General features: G+C 45.0%; 1 protein-coding gene across 3 annotated transcripts in view; it reads left to right on the top strand.

Moving 5' to 3' along the window:
- The window catches only part of grm7 (glutamate metabotropic receptor 7), a 232835-nt gene that overhangs the window by 63474 nt on the left and 147480 nt on the right, over window positions 1–21881 (top strand). The window lies entirely within an intron of this gene.

Genomic DNA, 21881 nt, shown 5'->3' with positions numbered 1-21881 from the left:
GATTCATAGATTCATTTCTTAACTTTAAGATCTTACAACGTTGTGTTTTGTCCGTCCAACAGTCCAAACTTCAAATCTATCGAGTGTATCTGAACATCAGACAGAAGGAGTGACGCTTCTTCAGATGTGGAGCCGTGAAGACGGATATTCTGACGTGTTAAACATTTTATTAGAGGAGCACAATCAATATATTTCTTGGTGAGCTCATCTCAGGGGTCTGATTCGCTCGTGCCGAGGTGAAATCACAGAGGAGCGTTCAGAGCGAGCTCCACTGGGACTGATCAGTTTTCTGACCATCGCCTGTGCAATTAATTGACTAATCGTTTCAGCTCTTACTATCACAGAAGCTCTGTGTGCCGCAGACAAAGTCATTAGGAAGTAATGAGCCATAATGACCAAGTGGATGTTTTCTAATTATGTTATCATATTTCTGTGTTGATGCAAGATGACATTATGAAAGCAGCGTCTGAACGTCAGGGATATGTTCCAGCATTTATTCTTTTCTGCAGGTTTTAAAATGAAAACTGTCCCACTGGAGAAAAGGTTTAACCTCCAGTCCGACCACGTCTGCGCTACACCAGACCGTCTCCTCCTGTCGCGTGTCCCTGTCATTATAAGTCACTGCTGCAGTGTGATGCTCAGTGACGCTGCTGTAAACCTCTGAGCTCTGTATTGTTCCTGTAGGGAAACCTGTGTGGTCGTCCAATTATAAAAGACATAAACAGAGACACAGCAGGTCCAGACTGTTCACTGAGCTTCATCTGAGAACCGCTCGTATGAACAGACGTGTAACTGTCTGGTCACCGTCACGATCTGTCAGGGCCTTTGTAATTCTCTGTGAGAATAAGTCTGGTTGTTATTTACACCTTTATTAAGATGAACTGAGCTAACGGTGTTAGCCTGCACCCAGGCTGAAGCAGGTGCACGAGCTCGACCGCACGTCGATGGAGTAAATAATCTTCAATTTTCAGATCAGGTTGTGATCTCTGTGATCAGCAGACAAGCTGCATGGAGACATCTGATGTTTAAATCATCTCCAGCTGCTTCAGGTGTTCAGCAGAACGCTGCAACTCTGTTTTACTGTGAAGCTCCAGAGATGTTCTTAAATGAGGCTCTTTTTATTTGTGTTGAAACTGTGTCCATTGTTGGACATTGTTGGACATCTGGTCTGGGACTTGTGCATCTTGTATAATTCAGTGAAGAGCTGGTCTTTACGGCTCATCCAGAGCCAGATGTTCTGCAGGTATAAAGCAGCAGATGTGTGTGTGTCCCAGCAGCACTGAAGGTTTCTGGGTGAAGGTAAAGACGAGGTCGTCTGCAGCTCCGTGCTCCAACAAGGCACGAGGCACTAATGTAGAAAGTGAGCTTGTTAGGCAGGGAGCCCGTCTCCAAACGATGTCTTCATTAGCCAGAAGTCGAGACGAGCTCCTGTCTATCTCTATTTGTCCCCGTCTGTCTCTATCTGCTTATCTCCGTCCCTCGTCTCCCTCTGCTCGTCTGTCTCTCAGTTATATTTGTCTGTGCTCGGTGCCTGTGGTGCTGCCTCCCCACAGACACTCAGTGGATGATTGGCCATTTAATATTTAATCTGTCTGACTCAAAGTTTGGCAGAGCTGCTGCTGTTGTCTATCTGCAGTGCGGGCCCTCTGCCACGGCCTTCATTGTGAACGAGAACATAAAGAAGGACAATGCCAGAAAGAAGAGACTAATTTTATTCTTCACTCTTTAGCTCGGTGCAAAGTGCCAATTTGCTCCTCGTTCAGAGGAACAGAAGAACAAGAAGATGAACTTTATTTTTCCCTTTCTTCTGTGAGACAAGAGTTTATAAGAGCACAAAGAAAGAAAAGAAAATCACTGCAGATTAAATTGATTTGAATTTATTGATGTTTTTATGCCTTTTTAGCTGAAACTGTTGTGCTGAGTTCAATTTCAATTAAGAGCCAAAGACATGGAGGCTGTTTCAGTGGATCAGGTGTCTCACTGTGAATTTCTCAGAGAATTGAAGAAACCGAGGACAGAAACCAGCCTGACTGCAGAGCTGTTAGTTACCAGTTATCTTGCTGACAAACCGTTTCCATACGACGACATATTTGCAGTTTAGTCACAACAACTACCTGGATCGATTTAGGAAAGACGAGACTGTGGGTTAAAATAACTACACGTTCATTCACATCACCTCATTTACGCAGGTTATCTCACCTGCAGAACAAATCAATCGTCACTCTTGGTCACATTCAGGACTCAAACCCGGTTCTTCTCGGGGAAAGTCCAGCGTGTGACATGACGCACTGGCTCAGCTGATCGCTAACATGTTGCTAGCTGCCTGCTAACATGAGGTGGCTGAGGAGGAGCAGCACGGTGTCAGCTGGTTTTGGTTAGTTGGATGCTGGGCCTCCACAGGAAGGCTCATCTAAATCTAGACATACCCGAGAACTACCTGAACATATCTTCTATATACTTCTGATTCTGGACAGTCGTAATTGACCAGGTTGGTTTGAATGTCTCACTGCTCTGCTGGTGAATATCAGATTTCAGGAGGCAGAAAAGCTTCAGATGAAACAAACATGAACACAATATTTTCACAGCTGAAGAAGAAAAACAAACAGCAGCTGAAAGTCTTTATTTCTAACGTAGAATAAGAGAAGAGGCGAAGCTTCTGAAGCTCAGAGATGAGTCACTGCGTCCTCGCCCTCCATCACAACAGCAACAAAGAGCTTCTGTGTGTTTGTTCCTTGATTCACTCAGAGATTTCATGCACAGTTTACTTGTTTTCCCTCCATTCGCCACGAGCCTCGCAGGTCAGGAACAGAACAGGCAGCGTCTCAAACTCAGTCACTGTCTGAGTGCTTCACCTCCTTCAATCATCTCCTCTCCCTCCTTCTGTTTCATCTGCCCGTTAAACCCACCTGGTCCTCGCTCCTGAAGCCTGAGAGCCCTGAGACAGGCCGGCGTTCAGCAGGTGTTAAACATATTGAAGGCAGAGTGAAGTGAACAGAATTGACTGTGGCTTCATCAGCAGGAACCTGGCAGGGGACCGCTGGATGTAAAGTGGTCAGCATGCAATTATGTGAGTGGGTAAAAGCTTCCTCTGCAGAGGCTGGGCCGGCCTGCACAGCGTGCACCCTCTGCTGCCTTTTACACTTGTTAAAAGGGGAAAATGGCTGTGACACGGGTCTGATGGAGCTCAGAGGACTCTCTCTTACGCAGCAGGTGGAAGAGAGAGTCCGACTTCCTCGGACAAAGAGACGGAGCAGAGACGCCGCTGCTAAAACTAAACATGGCCGACTTCCCGTGACCCGTCTGTGAGCGTGAGCAGGACTCTGCGTCTTTCACTAGAGCCCTAAAAGAGCTCAGTAAACCTGGAAGTGTCTGCGTGTTTGTGAGGCTGCAGCAGTAATGATGTTTTCATTAGGTCCTCATGAAGCTGATAAAGCTCTCAGACAGCCGCAGGAGAAAACACGTCCCCTTTACTGACGCCTGTAAATCTCAGTTTATGAAGCTGCGTAATAAAAACCGCTCTGATGACTCTGACTGGCACAAATACGACACATATGGTCCAGATTACACTCTGATCATCAGCTAACTCACCTGCTGTCAGTGTGTGTGTGTGTGTGTGTGTGTGTGTGTGTGTGTGTGTGTGTGCGTGTGTGTGTGTGTGTGTGTGTGTGTAACTAAGTACACTGAGGTACTTGTACTTTGCTTGAGTATTTCTGCTGCACAACATATATGTATTTGTGGTACTTTTTACTCCATTACTTTGATTTGATAACTTTAGTTACTTTGCAGATTACATGCTGCATCAGAGCTACAGGAGCACATTTTTAATTAATTTATTTTATTTTACTTTATTCTAAAAAGTACATTTATGTTCAATTTAGTTCTGATACTTCAGTACACGCTGTAAAAAAAAGGTAAATAATTTTACAGAATTTGTTCATTTTACAGACTTTTCTTTTATTTTTGAAAAACTCGAATATCAAAAAATTACAAAATAGACTGAACTACATCACCAGTGTAGATTTAACACTTTACATGAATTTTCTTTTTCTCATAAAAACAATTTTCCAAATATTTTGTTTTGATTTCGTAGATGAAACTATTGTTTCATGTTTAAAGCAGTAATTACAGTATAATACGTATTTTGACATATTTCAAAATGTAAGTTGTTTTATGAGCTGTAATCAGTTTATTACTGAAATGTTGATGAAATATAAGTTTTCACATAAATATATTTAATAAACTCAACTAACGGGACCTTTCTGCATCGTTAATCAAGATTGTTTGTATTAATGTTCTGGAGCCTGATTCAAAAGTAATTTAACTGTTTTAATCTGTGTGAATATTCTTGATTAAACATTAAAAAGCCCAAAAAATAAACAAGGTGTCTGTAAAATTACAGAAAATGACTGTGATGATCAGACACTGAGACTTTGACTCCACTTCTCTGGTTTTTCACTTTAAAGGAGCAGTCTGCAGTTCAGCTGAATGAATGTTAATGAGCAGGGGAGGATCCTCATTGGCTGATTAACAAACTAAATAAACAAACTCTCTTTGTTTTCATGGCTGAATAAACTGAACAAACAAACTGACCTTAAAGGACAACTCGCTTTATACTGTTTGACTTTGTTTACTTGTGGCGGACCCTGCCACCTCTGTAGCTTCACACAGTGTTGTGGACCTGTTTTCCTCTGAGGGCGGCTCGTCTACTCACTGATGGAGACAGTTTGTATTATGACCTCATTAATATCGTGAATATTAAAATTCTGTCATATTTTTATCCCACACTGTGCTGAGAGCATGTTCACGTGGATCAGTATGTGTGAAGTACTCAGATACTTAAAGTAAAAGGATAAAAATACTCCATTACATCCGGTCATTCATTACAGTCCCACCTGTGTGTTCACTCTCAGGCCGCCGACACAAACGATCCTCAGTCGTCTGCAGACGTCGTGCGTCCTCGCGGCCACCAGAGCAAATGACCGACCTGCAGAAGCAGGAGCTGCCGGCTTCCCTCCATCATCATCACCGTGATGGATTCAATGTATTAACTCGCTCTAACGAGGTGATTACTTCTGAAAATGGATGCCTCAATTAGCACGTTCTCTGCTGGTGTGGGAGGTGAAGCTCCCGGGTGGTTTTCATGGTAACCTTCATTTTTTAAAGCATTAAGTAGGAACGGACTGAAGACGACAGCAGCTCGGAGCTCCACCGTCATGAACACTCGCTCACTCGCTCACTCGCTCACTCACTCGCTCACTCACTCACTCACTCACTGTTAACTCATTTAGATTTTTGCTCATTAGATTTCTGCAGCGAGTTGTTGGAGGATTGTGACTATCTTGATTTTACAGAGTGAAGTCTTCATCATGTTGTTCACGAGAGTGCAGCTACACACACACACACACACACGCACACACACACACACACACACTCATACGTGCACTGCTGTGACGAGGCGGCAGCTGCAGACACAATCACTGACCGTCTCATCCAGTCGTTTCCTTTCAGACCTTTTATCTGCGGTTTACAACAGCAGCACTTTAACACCGTCCAGCTCTCTGTGCTTTGACAGTCACAGTGCGATCCTGAACAAAGCGCCTCAGATTTCCGGGCCATCTCTGTTCTGTCTGAACCAGCGCCGGCCTGGGAGTGTAATCTGTCTCCGCTTTAACATGCATCGCAGGCAGGGGACCAAACTTAATCTGGCCCGTGATAGCCGGCGAGCTAGCTGCGTCGAGGATGGACCGGCATCACTAGAGCAAATCACCGAGGGGAGATTCATTGTCGGTGCTGTTGTGTGAAGCAACTATCTCTGTGAAACACGCCTGGCGCTGAGCTGAACGACATTTTAAAAGCCCGCAGAGAGCTGGATGCTGTGGAGACGAGTGTGTGTGTTTATGCGAGAGAGCGATACGGAGAGCCTGGAGCATTCCCACTCAACAGTCAAGTGCTTCATTGCTGCTTTTAGCAGAACGCTGCGTCTCTTAGCAGCACTTTGCGAATGAATGCAGTGTATTCACAGCATGTAGCCGCTGGATCAATACGGACGTCTGCCTGTGATTATGAGAGGCCTCGAAAACAAAATGAATGAATGAGTGAGCTGCCATTTTGTTGATGATTGCTTAATGGGTTCTGGGCAGAGCGCAGAGAGTCGAGGACATGGTTCTGGAGGAAGAAGAGAAGCGGAGAGGAACAGAGCAGAAGAAAGAGAGAATGAGGTTCTGAATGAAGCCGGTCCAAAAGGCTCAGAGCGTTTCTGTGTTCTGTGGGTTTTACTGACCGCTTCATATTTACGACACTGTGTATGTTCACATTCACACAGTCATGATGTTTTGTTTTTATAATTTGACTTTGTTCTGCAACACTGCACAGCAATGTCCTCATCATGTCCTCATCATGTCCTCATCATGATATACAGTCAGGCTCAGCCATCGTCTCCTCCTGATGATATAAAGTCAGGCTCAGCCATCGTCTCCTCCTGATGATATAAAGTCAGGCTCAGTCATCTCCTCCTGATGATATAAAGTCAGGCTCAGTCATCATCTCCTGATGATATAAAGTCAGGCTCAGTCATCGTCTCCTCCTGATGATATAAAGTCAGGCTCAGCCATCGTCTCCTCCTGATGATATAAAGTCAGGCTCAGCCATCGTCTCCTCCTGATGATATAAAGTCAGGCTCAGTCAGGTGAAGTCTCGTAGTCCACAGAAGGTTTTGGTTTAAACATCAGGTGTCTCCATGCAGCTCGTCTGTGATCACAGAGATCACAACCTGATCTGTAAAGATCTTATTTACACTCTCTATTAAACTGAGTCCTTCACTGCAGCTGCTCAATTTGGGATCTTTGGGCTAATTGTATCTGAACCCAGTGGTACCGATCCGGTCTTGAACCTGTCTGCATTGTGTCTTTGTCAGAGCGAGGATTGTGTTTTCAGCTGAACGGTGTGTGAAGACAGAGGGAAGCTCAGCTCATTGATGCTCTCGTGGCTGAGAGTCCGTCCTCTGTCCATCCATCATCTCTGTCCTGTCCTCCTCTCGGGTTGAACCGGTCCTGGGAGGCTCTCATCAAACCTCTGCATGTCACACAACCTCCACACATCCTCCAATAAATCATGTCACCATCAGACCATCTGAGGATTAGAGGAGGTGTGACCCAGCAGCTTCATTTGGACCGATCCTCACTCCACATTGTCAAACACTATTTATCAAAGAATATATCAACAGACAGGTTATCACAGCAGGTCAGCGGACCGCGTGTGAAAGGCCTCGCTCGGGACCGAGACAGACCTGTGTTCTGGACATTTTACATCTCTTTCTGGACATTTTTGCATCTCATTACGGATGTTTGCCGTCAGTTCCTCGTTCATTTATGTCTCTTTCTGGATGCTTTGTGTCTCTTTTGATTGTTTTGCGTCCGTCTCTGTGATGTTCTGTTTCTCTTTTTGGGGCATTTTGAGCCTTTCATGGACATTTTTGTGAGTCTTTGTGGACATTTTTCCACCAGTCCACGGATGCTTTACACCTCATCTCAGTTTTGTGTCTCTTCATGATCATTTTGTGTCTTTTTTTTGTCTCAGTCTGACATTTAACCGGCGACGCCCTTGGACCCTTTCGGCCCCTGAGCTTTGTCCAGTTGGCCGTTCAGGAATCCGTCCATGTGGACGACATGTCGAGCTGTGAGGAGAGTGGAAGTGGTGTTTTGTAGACTGAGAGGAAGTTTGTTAAACTTCTCGTGCACACTGCAGCGATGTGAATAAAAGCGAACGTTGCTGTGTGAAGATCAGAGCAGGAGCAGTGAGGAGGCTTCGCTGCAGCTGCAGTGAAACATCCAGTCTGTTTCTGCGTAGACGCAGATTTACATTGTAAAGAGTCCGTAAACCTCCAGTCGCTCAGAGATAAAACTCTGGATCTGTGAAGTGCTTTTTAAATGACTGTGAAGCTAAATAATGTCGGAGACGCTCCCTCCCGCTCCCCAAATGGCCTAAATTAAAAATGTTCGCTGTAACTGGAAGTGTGCCATTCAATTAAGAGAGGTCATTCACAATTTAATTGGCAGCTCGCTCATTATTTAAAAGTTTGAGAGGGTTTGGACCCTTCACCTCGTCTCTCCTCCTCCATATTCCTCTCATGACCTCTTCACCTCCTCCCTCCTTTGTCTCTGTCACCTCTCCTCCTCACCTGGCTCCCCCCTCCCGCCTCGCCCTCCCGCTTCTCCGTTTCAGGCGATGGCGAGGTGAGAATCGAGGGCGATGTAGGACAAATGAATTAACAGCATCAGATTAAATAGGATTACTCCACTCAGTGACAGAGAGGGGCTCGACGCTCCTAATGAATTATGTAACACAAAGAGTCCTGACCAGATTTAATGGCACGCCACTGAGCTGAGTGTGTGTGTGTGTGTGTGTGTGTGTGTGTGTGTGTGTGTGTGTGTGTGTGTGTGTGTGTGATATTAGAGGGCAGGATTCAGCTGTTATGCTTTGTGGAGGAACAAAGTGATGGATGTGTGTGTGAGCTTTGCGTCTCATCTGTATGAATCAACAGCGTCTTATCTGATCCAGCAGCCACTTGAGTCGACGCTCAGGTGTGTGTGCAGCAGGTATTATTAGTCTCAATGCATGTATGAAAGTATTCAAGAGTACAGGCCATACACAACTTACTGAGGTAAATCTGTAATCTGACCAATCAGCTCTCTGGAAAACAGCAGCATCGTTCATGGAAGGTCCTGTGGAGCTCGTCCTGAGAGGTGCACTCCTGTCTTCTTCTTCAGTTCCTCTTGTTTCTTCTCAAAGTCATTTTATACCAATATCATCTGACAACAGAGGCGACTGCAGCACCGAGTCTTGGTTCATTTTATTAGATATGAAAGAAAGCTCTGAGTTCAGTTTCCACTGCAGAGCTGCAGCTGGAGGAATAAAACGTGGCCTGATGACGATATGAGCCTCATATTTTACACAGTCAGTGATGTTTTCTGTGGCTGTCTCTCTGCAGCTGTTGTTGCTTCTCACCTCCATCATGTGTTCAGGTTCTGCTGCCTGCTGCCTGTGGACCGGTCCGTCTCTGTGAAACACCTTCACTTTCATGTGAACTCACTCGGCTCGATGTGGAAACCTGGGCCGACATGTTTACGTCTTATTACGGATGTTTGGCATCATTACAGCTGTTTATGATGTCGCTCTCTGGATACTTTACGTCGTTACATCTCGTCTTGTACAAGTTTTGTGTTTCTTTGTGGTCAATTATATCTTTGTAGTATAGTTTCATGTCTCTTCATGGACGTTTTTTGTCTCGTTGCAGAGTTGATTACCAGCTTTGTGTGACTGTGATCGTTGGGTTAGTGAAGCCAGATACCAGAAATCTGTCCTGGGTGTGTTGAACTCTGGAAGACTTTCATAGCATTTGTTCACATGAAAAATCACAGAAACAGTTGTGTAAAGAACGAAGAAAGAGAAAATCCTCAACTAGAAGGATTGTTCTCCAAAGCTATGTGAAGGTCCAACAGACGGTTCAGACGGTTCAGACTGGTGCCATTCAGTCTGTTCTGATGGAGAAGGAAAGCTGCCGGTTAAATCTTGTGTCCATATGTTTCATAAAGTCTGGCAGGTACACGTTTGACTTGTTTGTGAATTATTATTATTTAACATTATCAATCAGTGAATAGTCGCCATCCCTTGAATTATTTGATCGACAGACTTGTGCACCTTTAAGTCAGACTCAACGTTCCAGATGAACCAGTGTTAATTAATCTGAACCTGTTGTCACTGAAGTGAACGAGGAGGCTTAATGTTTCATCGCAGCACTAACGTCTACAGATGGAGACGAGCAGACACACGAGAAGATGCAGCACAGATTTAAGATGTAGTTCACAGCGGCAGGAAGGAGGCAGATAGAAAACCATCCGTAACATATGTGAGACGTGCACCACGGTGACGCCTCGCTGGCCTGTTAAATCAGAGAAATGTCAGTTATCACCCACCGCTTCCTGTTTCATGTTGCCAAATGAGCTCCTCGCCGACGAGGAGGTCGACTAAAAAAGCAAGCGGGAGGAGAAGCAGCCAGAAACCGAGACGGGCGAGGAAGATTAGAAGAGGGAGCGGAGATAAAGGAGAGGAAGACATGAGGAGGAAGACGTGAGGGAAGACGTGAGGAGGAAGACGTGAGGAGGAAGAGGTGAGGAGGAAGAGGTGAGGAGGAAGATGTGAGGAGGAAGACGTGAGGGAAGACGTGAGGAGGAAGAGGTGAGGAGGAAGACGAGAGGAGGAAGACGTGAGGAGGAAGACGTGAGGAGGAAGAGGTGAGGAGGAAGACGAGAGGAGGAAGACTTGAGGAGGAAGACGTGAGGAGGAAGACGAGAGGAGGAAGACGTGAGGGAAGACGTGAGGAGGAAGAGGTGAGGAGGAAGACGAGAGGAGGAAGACGTGAGGAGGAAGACGTGAGGAGGAAGAGGTGAGGAGGAAGACGAGAGGAGGAAGACATGAGGAGGAAGACGTGAGGAGGAAGAGGAGGATAAAAGGATAAAGGAAGTGAGTCAGAGGGGGTTTGTCTTCTCTTGTGTGATTCACAGTCTGGCTGAATGCTGATGCACTGTTTTACAAATATAGTGATAATAACAATGTGCACACACACACACACACACACACACACACACACACACACACACACACACACACACACACACACACAGGACCAGTGACTCACACAGTGTATAACCGTGCAGGAGCTCGTTGCTTCCTGCTTCATTTATCCGTCCGTCCGTCGGCAGGCTGGAAAATAACAGCATGTTGATGAATGCATGCGCCTACGAGTGTGTGTGTGTGTGTGTGTGTGTGTGTGTGTGTGTGTGTGTGTGTGTGTGTGTGTGTGTGTGTGTGTGTGTGTTGTGGTTGTAATGACACCAGTGATTGCGAGCAGGGTCGTTGTAAGTAAGTGTGATTAGGACTGGAAGCTTCTCTTCAGTTCTGATCCATGATGGACCGCTGCTTCTTCTCCTGTCAACACACACGTGATTCTGACTCGTGAGTCTTTGTGAGACAAATCGAAATCTAATTGTTGAAATGAGCTCATGAGTTGTTGTTCAGATGCGTTCTCGATGTTATAAGAAGGAGCCGTGTCTCCAGGAGTTCATCTGAAGCTACGTCAGTTAAGAAGCTTTCAACCTTCATGATGTTTCAAACATCAGCGAGTGAAACGATAAAGAAGATTTCTGACGTGTTTTTACAATCTTAGTTTCCTGAATCACTGAGCGGCAGAGAACAGACGGATCAATGAAGAGAAAGAGCCTGTAAACAACATCTGCTTCGGTGTGAGTCCGCTCCGGGACAATAAACCACGTTTACGATGCTATTAGCTAAACTCGCTGTATAGATTCAGTCATATTGCTCACATTCGTCTATTTTAAGCTACAATCTGCTCGATTTAACTGCGTGATGAGAGCTTTCACACCAGACTTCTTCCTCTGGCGTTCTTGTGCGTCACCAGACAGCTTCAGGTGAATCAGCGCCTCCTTCTGGACCGGAGGAGGACCGACCCTGATGAAGCTGACGCAGCAGGACATCAACCACAGATACGTCCCAGGTCAACATCACGTTCACAGTACATGTTCATTAGCTGGCTTCACGTCGGGTGGAGGTGAGGGTGGAGGTGAGGGTGGAGGTGTTACCGCAGCCAGCAAGCTGCCACATGATGCGTTTAAGGAGAGCTGCAGATATTTTCAGCCCTTCAGTCGGTCGGTCAGCAGGACTACTGACAGTTCAGATACAGTGTGAGTCATATTATATATTATATCTATGTCGGTGTGACTGAACTGTGTCATGTTTGTTTCTTACTCTGATATTATATTTCTTAATGTTTATTACACAACAGCCACCATCAGTGAGACGGTGTGTAACAGTGACTGATCGTGAGGCAGGAGACAAAGTGTTGGAGCAGTTAAAACACAGATGTGAAGCCGTCTGTGGCCACAGTCGCTGCCACACTCAGAAACCCTCAGAGACGCTGATGTTCTTACAAACAACAGGAAGTGAGTTGTTGCAGTTCGTCCTGCTGATTTTAGCTGGTTTACCAACGACGCAGCAGCTGGAGCTGCAGTCTGAACTCATGAGTCACCTGTTCTCAGATTCAGAGGGACTTTCCGAGGATATAATTAACACTGATGTTCGTGCAAATAAACACTCAGATCTGCTAGAAATCAGAAAGAAGATGCTTCCTATGACAGCAGGACGTCTACAGCGTCAGTGATCACTGACGGCTGACTGTACATTGACAGTTCACTGCTCACAGCTCGGTCAGGACACTCCTGAGGTTCATGACATCACGTCTTCATGTTCAGATGTGTGTCCTCACTCACACACTGCGAGGCCTCTCTCTGCTGAGTGACGTCCGGACCAGCCTCATCGCTCGGGACCATATGTGCTGCTGTCAACTCCATTTGGTTCACAGATCACACCGGCTGACCCGGACCAGATGTGGCCCGCTGGCTGATTAACGCAGAACAGAGAGATCTGTCAGAGATACACACTGTACACACTGTACACACACACTGTACACACTGTACACACACACACACACACACTGTACACACACACACACTGTACACACTGTACACACACACACACTGTACACACACACACTGTACACACTGTACACACACACACACACACACACTCACACACATTCATGGATGTGTGTAATTAGTGTAATTACGAACACACACATTAAACGTACAGACAGAGTTGATGAATGAGTCTCGAGGCCGTAAAGCTTCGACAGTGATGTCAGGAAAATCATGTTGTTGTTGTTTTGACAGATATTGCGATGTTGTTCCTGATGAGGAGGAAACATCATCATCAGAAACATGTTGTCTCTCATCTGGAGAAGATCTTGTGATCAGTAGTTCGAGTGATCGTGCAGCTCTGAAGTCTCGTTCCTTTTTGTTTACATGAGATTTCATTTATCACAATATTCAGAGACTTTAGCTTTAAAACCATCAAACTTCCCACTGATCTCACATTAACTCCAATGATAGTTTGGTCATTCAGGAGTGTAAATGCTGGAACACGTCGAGGTGTTTGGATGAAGAAAAGAGTTTATTTTTCTGTGGCTGGGTTCATAAATCTGGTGCTTCACACTGTAAATGAGAGCGTGAGAGGGTGATGCAACAAGAAGAGCACTTTCCTGCTCTATGAGGCGAACCAGTGACAGTGAGGAGGATGTAAGAGATGATGAGACCAGTTAGCAGTTAGCTAACGTTACCCACGATCAGCTAACTCTCCTCCAACTCCTTCGTCACTGTGCAGAGTGAAGCTCTGATCAGCCTCCTCAGCTGAGCTGCTGAGCCCATGACCTGGAGACGGTCCATGTCTTTCTGCACTGTGCATACTGGAGACATTCACCAGCTGAGTGGCAGCAGACTTCCTGCTGAGCTGCTGGCTAACTTAACTGTGGATGAAATAACTGAATGGTTCGGTTCTTCCAGACTTTCTGACCCAGTGGATCAAATTCTGATGAGATGAGTGAGTTTGCTGTTTGATTCACTGTTTAACAGCTGCTTCTTTGTCAATGAATGCTGCAGGGAAAGTGCTTTGGGGCCTGAGTGCATCACGACGCTGTAATTAGCCTGTTCGGCCACCATGTCAGAGCGGCTTCACACTGCCGGCTGCTGTTCCCGGGGGGTTAGCGTGCTCGTCTGGTCCATGAGTCGCGGCGATATGAGAAGAAAATATTCCCTACATCTCCTGCTCACAACAACAAGCTCTGTGGATCGTCAGTAACGGTGTCGTGACCTGCAACTCACACCCAAACGATCTAGATGGATCAATATCAGTGCTGGATTCTGGGGATAATCGTCCCTTCACAGCCTCCATCCTCTTCTGTACCCGTCCCCACGTCCCGAGCGCTGACGCCGGGCTCTGACCTCTCCGACTTCAGGTCACACACGAGCTAAAAAGGCTAACAGGACCGAAGCAGCAGCGGCTGCCAGCAATCACACAAACACTCATTTAATAGACATCAGTGTTGAGCAGAAGGTCAATAGCTTGGAGTCCTCTGCCGTCGAAGGAACGCACAGATGTCAGATGGAAATGTCGATAAGCGTGTTGGTGTTGACTGCGGCCACACGCGCTGCTTCTTCTCCCTCTTTGTCTCTTTCTGAATGACTTTGTCGACTTTCTTATTCCTCTCAGGTGCAGACGAGCTTCTGGCCTCCAATCAATTTTGGATCTCTGTCGCATTGTCATTCCTGCTCATCCTCATCCTCTGTTCTGTTCCTCGGTCACCGTTTCCTCCTCCTGTATCGTCCCTCTGTCGTCAGCGTCTGTCACTTTCTCTCTGCGTCCGTCGTGGATCAATGCGGCTTTATCCGCCGTCACCTTCCAGCTCGGGTCGTGTTTGCTCCTCTCGGACCGCCCTCCTCCCTCCGTCTCTCTGCCGCCGTGTCTCGGATCAATGCGGGGTTTAGCCATTGTCACATTGTAGTGCAGGTTGTGTTTTATTGAAGCTGTCAAGGTGCTGACCTTTCCATGCCCAGGGGAAGAAAGAGGGATGCCAGCAGGTATGATAGAGGGAGCGAGGGATGACCAAGCCGCTTATGAGTCTAATCTATCAAAGGGGCAGAAGGTGGAGGTTCTGGTCGGCTGCCAAACTTTGGGCTTCAAACACACAGCGCCTTCATTTTTGTATTTATTCCTCACGTCACTCACATGTTCGCCTCTTCTTCCTGTTGAGGTGGTAAGAAATAAACAAAAATAGCATTTTTCAAGCTCCTGGAGCCAAACTTTATGAAATAACCTCAAATGCATCATGTAACAGGCATTTACTTTGTTTTATCCTCTTTGTTTCATGGCTGTGTGCAGTTCACCTCTGCGTGATCATAAAAGATTCACTGTCTAATTAAAAGTCTTTGGCAAGCTCCTCCAATTTAAAGTGAAGTGTGATTCATTAAAGCATTTAGTGCAGCAGAGCCGAGAGGAGGATCCGAGAAAACTCCCCAAATCTCACTTTACATTTCTGCGTATTTCTCCTGAGTCTGTCGAAGCATCGACACAGTGGAGCTCACGTCTTTAATTTAATGATTCCTACTGAATCCTCACTTTAAGGGATCAGCTGAGGTGAAGGTGAAGTGAAGGTAACACAGGTACAACTCAGCAGGAGACAGGAAGTGAAGAGCAACGACACCAAACTTTAATGATAAAGAGAGTCATAACTTCATCCACACCGTCGGTGAACGTGTGATGGTCTGGTAGTGCAGCAGCTTTGTCTCCTGTGTCCTGTGAGGACGACTAACAGCGAGCAGACATGAGACCAACACGGAGACAGTTTTATTCTCACGCATGATTACGATCTTTTTACTGAGATCTGACCTTTAACTCTTTATTGTATCCATGATGAGGAAACAAACCAGGATCTTTGCCTGAAGCTGACCTTCACCCTCACGTGTCAGCATTTATTCACTGTTATAACAGTTTAATCACAGACAGGTGATGATGTCCATCTGCTGGTGGAGGTGTGGGATCATTTTCTTCTTTAGTTTTCGAGGATGTTTTGTGCACAACATTTGTAAGTTTCCCGCCCGATAGGCAGAATAAATGTAATGATATTTTCAACCTTTACTTTTCTTTTGAGATTCAGTTTCATGTTGTGCTCTTGGTCTGTTTAAGTTCCTGCACTGAGTTAGAGTTTGATAAAGATCATGTTTCGGTTTAAAATCCTGTTTTTGAGCAGAAAACGTCCCGATGTCACCGTCCCTCCGCCTCCTGACGTGAAAGTCAGCTGTTATCCATTTGAATGTCATGTGACACGTACGACTTGGAGCTCATTCAGTTCATGCTTATGTCTTTTTAAACACACTGATATTCATGAGACTCAGTTTCTAAACCTTGATTATGAAAAATAGTTGCATGAAAACAGGAAATTAAACCTCGTGTGGAGTTTGATCTGTCGTTCTGTGATTTATTGGAGATTGAGATTAGAGTTTATTTCATGTTTATGCAGATTATATAACAGTTCAGTAAATGACACCATAATGATAACACAGACCGGAGTCGTGTTTTAGGCAGGACACTTTATTTTCAGAACACAAAGGCAGATAATGTTCAGAGACGAGCGCTGCGACTTCATTTCTGAGCTCTGGTGAGTCCTTGTGCCTGACACGGTGAATAATGAGCTGTAGTCCTCCACCATGTTTAACAGCACAGTAACCTTATGGAGGCTCCTTCTCACTCCATTACTCATCACCACTGCCGACCTCGGGCTGCGAGCTGATAAACCTGAGTTGAGGTAGTTTCTGCTGACGGTGGAGCTTCAGTAAACTGGAGAGGTTTGACCCTCCATGAATCCCCTCAGCCGGCCCGGAGACGCCGGCCTGCTGCGCCAGCTCGCCGAGGATTTGACAAACTGTCCGTCGTCAGGCTGCAGCGGACGCTTAGACGCTGTCATGGTTTTACATCTATGACGTCAGAGAGACAGCAGGCGTCATGAAGTCAGGACGGGACTCGGCGGTTCCTGTCTGTAGAGAGGGGCAATGACCGTGTAATGAGCCCAGTGTTGTAACAGGAAGTCGGTGAAGTCTTTGTGCTGCAGTCTTAAAGACTCTGATGTTCAACGTGCTTCAGTATTAAACGTTAAAGTTTTCTGATCATCAGAGTCTTAATAAACTTTCTGATACAACTAGTAACTTCAGTTATCAAAGAAATGTAGTGGAGTAAAAAGTACAATATTATGTAATTATGTTATTATGTTATTATGTTATGGAGATGGAAATACTACTGTAGTCTCCTCTCAGCTGCTTGAGCCGAGACGCTTCAGGTGGATAAGGTAACTGTAACTAACAGACATTAAAAACCTCCCAGCTGAATATTTTTTAATTACAACTTTTCTCATATTTTATGTTAGAAAATGTTACTAGTCGTTAATGTTATTAAAATGCACTTATTTGCCAAATTGTCCAGAAGAGAAATGTGAACAGATCCAGGTTCAAACCTGTTGATTTATGAAGGCTTCTCTCTTTCTGTCGCTCCATAAATCAAAAGTAATGTTCACAAATATCAACTTTCTTCATGTTTTTAGGAATAAAATGTTTTATAAATCAGACTGTGAACGATTTATGAACAATCCCTCAGATACAGAGAAGAATCAGACTCATTTAAACATATGGATTGTAAAATTAACACAATGATTTATTGTATTAGAAGTTTTCTCATGTTTTAACTTTAAATATTCTTCTGTCTGAAGAAGCCGAGCAGGAAACAGCATGTTTCACCTTAAATCACATAAACCTTCTGTATATGAAGTGAAGTGGTTCAGACAGCTGATGAAGACCTCAGACAGCTGATGAAGACCTCGGGCTGCTGATGAAGACCTCGGGCTGCTGATGAAGACCTCAGACAGCTGATGAAGACCTCGGGCTGCTGATGAAGACCTCGGGCTGCTGATGAAGACCTCAGACAGCTGATGAAGACCTCAGTCTGCTGATGAAGACCTCGGGCTGCTGATGAAGACCTCAGTCTGCTGATGAAGACCTCAGACAGCTGATGAAGACCTCGGGCTGCTGATGAAGACCTCGGGCTGCTGATGAAGACCTCGGGCTGCTGATGACCTGTTTCGTCACATTGCTCCTCACAGATCTCCACCATGTTGGAGGCGCTGAGTCATGACACAAGTTAAAGTTTCCCTCCGAGTGGTAAATGGTGTCAGAGCAGAGTGTAAACTCACGGTGACATCACCTGTTGGTGTGTGAGCTGCCATTTTGAAGCTCTGATTTGGAGCCAACTGATTGGATCTCACTGAGAACCAGGAAACGTTGCTGTGGTAGCGACCTGTCAGTCAGCAGGCAGCCACGCCCTGAATATATCCTGCTGTATGGTGTATTTATAATAATTCACTAAATGAGCGTCACGCTGCATCAAAGAAGACTTGAACTCATTAGAAAACTGTTTACTGAGGGAATCAACCAGGAGACAAGTGGGCTCATTTTCTCATAAGCTTATATGCAATGGTCATTAGGTCCCATCCTGACATCGCGGGGACCGATCACGTGCAGTTTCAGATTGATTGTCTCAGTAAAAGTTGTCTGAAAACGTTGGTGTGCTCGTCTGAGTCGCTTCAGTTCTCTCTGTGAACTCAGCAGTAATCTGCATGTTTTCTGTCCTGGTTCCGCTCAGACCTCCCACGGGTCGCCCCGCCGTGTTTGGGCCGCATCATGTTTGATCATTCGATACGCTGCACCGGGCTGAGAGTGAAAAATCCTTTTTCATCTGAATGATCCGATATCGATTCATAAAAACCTGGATCGATCTCTTCCTGTGGAAGCGTGTCAGCGATCTGAGGTTAACACGCGCCGAGCGCCAAATGCAGGTTTCTTCATGATGCATTCAAGTGCACCTCGTAAACTCAGTAATCTTAATCTGAATGGCTGCAGAAGTTGTTTAAAACATGAACGTTCCTTTGTTGAAACACATCGAGCGACATCTGTCGTCACGCTCGTCTTCACTGCAGGATTTTAAAAAGCGAGAGGCTTCATGTCTCCATCGGCAGATTTTAATCCCAATTTTGGGGACATTAAGTAAACATTAATATTTTTTATATTTCTAATAATGCACCTTGTGAGAGGTTTCATGTAAAAGCAAAACTGGTATTGTCACTGAAATGTTTCTAAACTGAGCCGATATCGATTCAAATCAAATTGAAATTGTGAGCTCAGCCGGCCCAGCTGCTCAACACGAAGACACTGTATGCTCTAACTGATGTGTGTGTGCACAGGACAGTACTGGGGGGATGCGTCGGCTCTGTCGGGTTTAAACAGAGCCAGTTTCTGGGTTCTGGAGTTTCCAGCAGAACGAGTTCTGGATGTAAAACAGAACCGTCTCCTCCAGCAGGTCGTGTTTCACCAAAAACACACCTGAATGTTTTAATAGGATTAGATCGTTGTAAGCTGATTTTTAAGTAGATTGTCGGTCCCAGAGTGTGTTTTCCACCTGCTGCAGGAGGAAACTGATCACCACAGTTTAAAGTAAATGAGGTCCTGTTGTGGTGCTGACAGCTCGTAAACGGCCCGCAGAAACAGGAACCGAAGAAAAAAGCTGCTGATTATGTGAGAGAGGTTCAGCGAGTATCAACAGTGTTTGTGCTGCAAACGGTATTTTTAAAAAACAATTTCCCTCCAGATCTCTGCGTTATTCATTTTCCTCTTTCTCTCAATGAAAAACAAAAATAATGAGTGTGTGTGTGTGTGTGTGTGTGTGTGTGTGTGTGTGTGTGTGTTAACCTGATCATAATGTGTGTGTGAGTCGGTGTGAGTCGGTGTGAGTGCAGCATCACTCCCACAGATCAAAGGCTAATTGGAAGACGTATCTGTTGGGGGATTTTGCAGCTTTCTCTCAGATTTTCTTCCTGAGGGATGGATTTAAATTTTTACTGGACGTCGGTTGAGACCTTGATGGACGGAGATCAAATAATCCCTGACCTCACACAGATTCTCTCTAATTACCATGAGCACCTTTCACTCCTCGCTGTTTCAAACTCATTTTCCAGCAAACAGAGGAAATCTGCTCTCAACTCCACATTTACACAGATGAACTCCAACATAGCGTCAGAATCATCAAGTGTACATGTGAAGTAGCTGCCATTAATTTATTACATAACTAATTGATCCATTTGCTCATCAGTCTCTGAGTCTTGGTGCTCCAGAGGCCTTTTCTCCATCTGTGTTGGTGTGAAACCTCATTAGTCAGAGAATTATTCAGGAGGTGTTCGTTTCATTGAGACTGTGACCTGGTGTGTGTTGCTGTGGAGAGGTATCCCAGCATGCAGTTCACATCAAGCAGCAGCCATTACAGCGGTCACAGTTTAGGCAACATCTTCACATACCTCTATTTCTATATGTGCATTTATTTTTTAATATTCATGATATTTTGTATTTGTATTTATTCAATGAACTGCAGAATCTGAGTCAAGCTCTCATCTGTTCTGGTGGGTTTGTAGTTTAGTAGCAGACTGACCTCACTTCCTGTCTGGACAGGAAGTTGCTGTTGTTCAGGAAGTGGCTGCATGTGTTCGTCTCTCTCAGTTTGAATTGTGACCTGACCTCCTGCTTCGTCCTGCTCAGCGTCTGTGAGTCTGTTCATCAGGTTAATATTATATTTTTGAGCACAATATTTTTCAGCTGAATCAAAAAATGATGTTTTTGTTGGAGGATTTCTTTCATTTGTGTTTGTTTTGTTGATATTAGTGCTGCGAGTTATCGGTTACTTAATTAGTATTCAATGCATTTTGACTTCTTTGGCGTATCTGACAGTTTTTGTGCCTTTGTGACAGTTTCACACTTTGGTTCAGTGAAATCTGGAGTGATTGACTGAACTGAGTGTTTCGTTAGTTCGTCTGATCATCTGGTGACACAAAACTGTTTTAATTTCAATCTTTCAACTCTCATTTCAAGTTTCTTATTTGTGTTAAAGTAAAGAAGATGTGGACTAATGGAAATAGTGCCTATTTGAATATGTTTTCTGAAGCTGTGTGAGGAGCTGCAGCGAACAGTTTGATCTCTGCAGGACCGTCTCTGGTTCACAAAACAGAAACAACATTAAACGAAGATCTTTGGTCTCAGATCTGATATTTGCTGCTGCCTCATTAGTTTAAAACAGTCGGACAGTTTATATTCACACGTTTCAGCTCGTTATGAAATAAATACCTGAAGATGATCAGAGGACGCTTTATTACACATGATAACTGTTGATTGGAGACTTTCCCAGCATGCACCTGGTGGTGAACAGTTCACTTGTTCACTATTAAACTCGAACACTTCAGGTCCATGGTTCTGTTCAGGAAAAGGTCCATACAGTCCACTTCAGTCATGTGTGTTAGTGAAGCACTGATCCATCAGATCGTAACTGATCCATCAGACTGTAACTGATCCATCAGACTGTAACTGATCCATCAGATCGTAACTGATCCATCAGACTGTAACTGATCCATCAGATCGTAACTGATCCATCAGACTGTAACTGATCCATCAGACTGTAACTGATCCATCAGATCGTAACTGATCCATCAGACTGTAACTGATCCATCAGATCGTAACTGATCCATCAGGTTTTAACTGATCCATCAGACTGTAACTGATCCATCAGATTGTAACTGATCCGGTCGTTCTGAACCGTCCTGCAGACGGACTGAACGGCTGCCTCCTCTAACTTCACTCACTCATGTATCACCATGAAAACAGTTTGTTTAGAGTATGTTGCAACCTCAGAGATGTTCAGTCTTTGTATTGTGTCTTTATATCGACACATTACGTGCTCGTACGTGGACCCTAATACATCACCGATGATCGGATGCAAATATCTCCTGGTACCTCGAGGCACGAACCACTGATAATCTGTTCAACAGAAAGATATAAGATCACGTTAACTCTTAAACTGACCGTCTCCCTCCGACTGGAGTAAATCTGTCTGTCTGGACATGTTTGCTTCACACATGAGTCACATCATGTGAAACAGAACCGGCCTGTGGCTGATTGGACCTTTTTGTTGGAGATCTTTAAGGATTGTTGAGCGTCTCGTGGGCTGAAAGGCTCCAAACAACAAGTTGTTTCACACGAGAGTTTGAAAGATGAACGAGGTCAGACTCCACATGGACACTGATCCCAGGACGCGACGAGGCTCCGTCAGGGAAACTGTATTAAACAGTGAAGCTGTCGAATGAATGAATGAACTTTCCTCTTCGGGTCGTGTGATCGCTCATCAGATCAGTTTATTTAGCGTCCGTGTGAACAGAGAAGTTTGATCAGGATGATTTCAGTCAGATTGAAGATGTTGTTCCTGCTACAGCAGCTTTTTTAATACAAAGACGATTATTGAGAAACAGGTTCAGCTTCACCTTCCTAACTCCTCGTCCT

Source organism: Pagrus pagrus (genome assembly GCF_965226575.1).
Source record: "Pagrus pagrus genome assembly, chromosome: 3".
Lineage (NCBI taxonomy): Eukaryota > Metazoa > Chordata > Actinopteri > Spariformes > Sparidae > Pagrus > Pagrus pagrus.
The sequence above is the reverse complement of the archived record's forward strand: the minus strand, read 5'-3'. Positions and strand labels throughout refer to the sequence as shown.